Below are 4,911 nucleotides of genomic sequence, written 5' to 3'. Positions count from 1 at the left end.
CGCCTTATATAGTACCCTCCAGACACCCAGCCGACAGCTGAGAAAGCAGTAACCACTGCCTATAAATGGAAGCAGTTTCCACCCCACCCCAGGGAATAACCGAGCCCGGGGCTGGGGAGGGGAGAGGGTCAACCAGACAACCAGAAAGCCGGCAGTGCTTAAAATCGGAGCTATGACAATTAAAGGGAACGCGTCCTCTTTAAAATAAAAGGTATTTGCAAAAGGCTGGAGGGTGAGGGAGGAGTCTAGAAGGAAGAGAAGATGCTCTGAGAGTAAAGCAGCAGTGATGCAAAGGTGTGTGTTGAAAAAAAATCTCACTGGGTTTTGAGATTGCAAGGAAAGGGTAAGCTCGTGATTTAAAGAAAAAAACCTGTGCTGGGAGGTGGGGAGAAGGAACAATTTAATCTTTTTATTATTTAGGTTGCGAGATTTCAGCTATAAACGGTTATCAGCTGAACTTCAGTGCCCCAGGGATGAGGGTTGATGTTCCAAACCTTTAAATAGGTTTCCCACGGGCTGGACCACGGTGCAGGTCTGAAGGGGGAGCTGAAAGAGCAGCCATCTGTCAGTGCCAGTCTGCAGGAGCAGTGTGAAAGGAAGGTGCTTTTAAAAAGAAATTCATTCCACTTCTGCCTTTCTGACCACATTATACCCAATCCTCACTGTCAAATCTACCCACTGACCGATCACAGTCCATGACACCCAGAATACTCACTCCAGTGCTCACTGGCCACTATACTCCCAGTGCTCACTGATCTCTGTATCCCAGTACCCATTGGTCTCTGGAATCTGATACCTACTGATCACACTACTCCAAGACCCACTGACCATTTTATCCAAGGACTCACTGACTATATAGTCTTAGCTGACCCAGTAATGACAACTTCAAAATATGTTAACGACAGACACTTGCAGTAAGCTTTCCCATGCAGACATTCCTCCAGTCTCTAGGTAACTCCTGATTCACTTCATTTCACAGCTCCTCACATTACTATACTTAATTTACAGTTGATACACATTGATGGCAGTGAATATTCTGCTGTTATTTTGCACTGAGGCTCAGATTACATCCAAAACTAACTCAAACTCATCACCCAATTAGAATACTGATCATCTGCATTTCACTGCCTAACACTACATTATTCACTTGAAGTTGATCAGCCTCACCCAGAGATACTTCCTGGGACAGGGAGCTGAACTCTGTATCTAACCCCATGCTATTGCTGTCATGAGTGTGTTTATTGGAGACATTGTGAGACAACATGAGAACACAGAGCTGGAGTAGGCAACTGAGTCCCTCAAACTGCTCCACCATTTAACATGGTCATGGCTGATCTCATCTCAGCCTCAACTCCACTTTCCTGGCAGCTGCCTCTAGCTCTTGAACCAATTAAAAATCAGACTATCTCCTCCTTAAGTTTACTCAAAGACCCAGCATTCTCTGCACTCTGGGGTAATGAATCCCACAGATTCACAACCTTTTGAGAGAAGTAACTCCTCTCATTTGTTTTAAATCTGCTAACCCTTTATCCCCACACAACCTCCAGCACTCACTTCACTTTTTACATCTTCAAAGAACTTTGACAAATTAGGCAAACACGATTTAATGTTCATAAAACCCTGCTGACTCCAATTCATTGCGTTTTGACTTTTCAAATGTCCTGTTATTACCTCTAACAATTCCCAACAACACAAGTTAATCTAACTGGTCTGTACTTTCCTAATTTCTACCTCCCTCCCTCCTGGAATCAGGACATTATATTACAATTTTTCCAATTCACTGGAACCTTGCTGACATCCAGGGAAGTTTGGAGTATTATAGACAATGAATCCACTTTCTCTGCTGCTTCTTTCTTTAAGACCCTAGGCTGGAGGCCATTAGGCCTTGGCAGCATTCAATTCCAATGGTTTGCTCAGTACTTATTTCCCCTAGTGATGATGATTGTTCAAAGTTCCTCCCTTTCTATAATCTCTGCATTACCTGTTACTATTGAGATGGCACTACTGTTCAGAACTGGAAAATCTGATGCAAAATATTTATTGTGACCCTGCCATTTCTGTGTTCGCAACTAGTAACCCCTCAGTTTCATCCAGCAAGGGACCAACATTCACTTTAGCTAATCTTCTCATGTTTATATATTTAAAGAACATTTTAATATCCATTTTAATATTTTGTACTGGTTTCCTTTCATAATTTACCTTTGCACTTTTTATGACTTTAATAGTAATCCTTTATTGATCTTTAAAAATTTCCTAATCTTTCAGGCTGCCACTCACCTTGTTTTTACATTATCTTCAATTTTCTTGCTTATCCATTGACATTTTCTCCCTGCTTACAATCTTTCTTCATTTCTGAATACATTTTATTTGGGAGCAATCGAGTGTCTCCTTAAACATCTGTCACTGCCGGGTGGCACGGTGGCACAGTGGTTAGCACTGCTGCCTCACAGCGCCAGGGACCTGGGTTCAATTCCTGCCTCAGGTGACTGTGTGGAGTTTGCACATTCTCCCCGTGTCTGCATGGGTTTGCTCCGGGTGCTCCGGTTTCCTCCCACAGTCCAAAAATGTGCAGGTTAGGTGAATTGGCCATGATAAACTGCCCATGTTAGGTGCAGGGAAATGGGTCTGGGTGGGTTGCGCTTCGGCAGATCGGTGTGGACTTGTTGGGCTGAAGGGCCTGTTTCCAAGCTTTAAGTAATCTAATCTAATAGATCAGTCAATTACAAAGATTAGATTAGATTACTTACAATGTGGAAACAGGCCCACACAAGTCCACACCGACCCGCCAAAGCGCAAGCCACCCATACCCCTACATTTACCCCTTACCTAACACTACGGACAATTTAGCATGGCCAATTCACCCTAACCTGCACATCTTTGTGACTGTGGGAGGAAACCGGAGCACCCGGAGGAAACCCACGCAGACGCGGGGAGAATGTGCAAACTCCACACAGTCAGTCGCCTGAGTCGGGAATTGAACCCGGGTCTCAGGCGCTGTGAGGCAGCAGTGCTAACCACTGTGCCGCCCACTATTAGATTTTTTTTTAGATTAGACTTACAGTGTGGAAACAGGCCCTTCGGCCCAACAAGTCCACACCGACCCGCCGAAGCGCAACCCACCCATACCCCTACATTTACCCCTTACCTAACACTACGGGCAATTTAGCATGGCCAATTCACCTGACCAGCACATCTTTGGACAGTGGGAGGAAACCGGAGCACCCGGAGGAAACCCACGCAGACACGGGGAGAACGTGCAAACTCCACACAGTCAGTCGCCTGAGTCGGGAATTGAACCCGGGTCTCAGGCGCTGTGAGGCAGCAGTGCTAACCACTGTGCCACCGTGCCGCCCATTATACATTCCCAGAAAGTTTCGACACAAAGTAAAGCATCCTCTATCTTCTATTCAACCCACCCAGTCCATTAGGACCAGATCTGTCCTCATGCCTACATAATTATCTTTGTTTAACACTAAAATGCTAGTGTGGGAATATGGTTTCTTACCCTCCAGCTGAATTTGAAAATCGAGGAAGCTATGATCACTCTTCTCCTTTACTATGGAATCATGAACAAATCCCATATTACGATGTAACATCAAATCCAGAATAGCCTGCTCCTTGGTTGGTTCCACAATGTATTGCTCCAAGAAACAAATCTCAAAATACGTTCAATTCATTTTCCCAAACCTACCCTTGCCAATTTGACTGATCCAGATTTCACTTTAAGTTTAAAAAAGTAGAGGATGCTTTACTTTGTGTCGAAACTTTCTGGGAATGTATAATGGGGACACTGCATAGAGGCCTTTACTTCTAGTTTAAAAGAGTAGGGGGACGTAGGAAGTAGCATGTTGGATTCAATTCGAGTGTGAGAAACGTGGGTCAGAAACAATGGTGTTTCACTTAAATAAAGGGCATTACAATGAAATGAGGATAGAGTTAGCTAAAGTGGACTGGTCAGATGGATTAGCAGGAAAAACAATAAGTAATGGCAGGCATTTAAGGAGATAATTCATGACTCTCATCAAAAATATATTCCAGGCAGGAGGAAAAATTCTGAGAGAGGAATAAACCAAACATGGCTAACCAAACAAGTTAAGCAGAGTGAGGAAGCATAAGTCATTGATACTCCTGAAGACCGGGATAAATTCAGAATCTGGAAAAGGAAGACGATCAAGATAATAGAGAAAGAAAATAAACTATGAAGGCAAACTAGCAAGGAAAATAAAAACTGACAATAAGTTCATCTTTAAAGATATAAAACAGAAAAAGAGAAGTCAAAGTAAACATAGTACCTTTAGAAAATGAATGACGGGAGATATTAATAGAACAGTAGAGGTCCTTTGACCCTCGATCTTGTGCTCACCTTTAGTCCTGCTCTAAGCACAAACTAACCTACATATCTAGCTCCCTCAACCTTTCTTAAAAAGCATACCCTCCAGTCCAGACAGCGTCCTGGTAAATCTCTTCCTTATGGGAAACAAGGAAATGGCAGAGGAGTTGAACAGATATTTTGCATCGATCTTTACAATGGAAGATACCTCAAATATCCCATTAATGCTAAAGATTACAGGGGGAGAATTAAATACCATCACCACCGTAGTAATATTAGACAAACTAATGGTACTGAAGGTAAAAACATTTCCTAAAAGTGGCTACAGAGATAGTGAATGCATTGGTTGTAATTTTCCAAAAATCCATGGATTCTGAAGAAGTACCAGAGGATTGGAAAACTAATGCGCCACCTTATTTAGAAAGGGAGGCAAAAAGCAAACTGATTCGCCAAACATCTATTATTGGAAAAACATTAGAATCAATTATTAAGGAAGTAAAAGCAGCATATTTGGAAAATCATAATCAAATCAAGCTTCATGAAAGGGAAATTGTGTCTGATTAATTTATTAGAGGTTTTCA

This window comes from Hemiscyllium ocellatum, chromosome 32 (genome assembly GCF_020745735.1).
Source record: "Hemiscyllium ocellatum isolate sHemOce1 chromosome 32, sHemOce1.pat.X.cur, whole genome shotgun sequence".
Lineage (NCBI taxonomy): Eukaryota > Metazoa > Chordata > Chondrichthyes > Orectolobiformes > Hemiscylliidae > Hemiscyllium > Hemiscyllium ocellatum.
The sequence above is the reverse complement of the archived record's forward strand: the minus strand, read 5'-3'. Positions refer to the sequence as shown.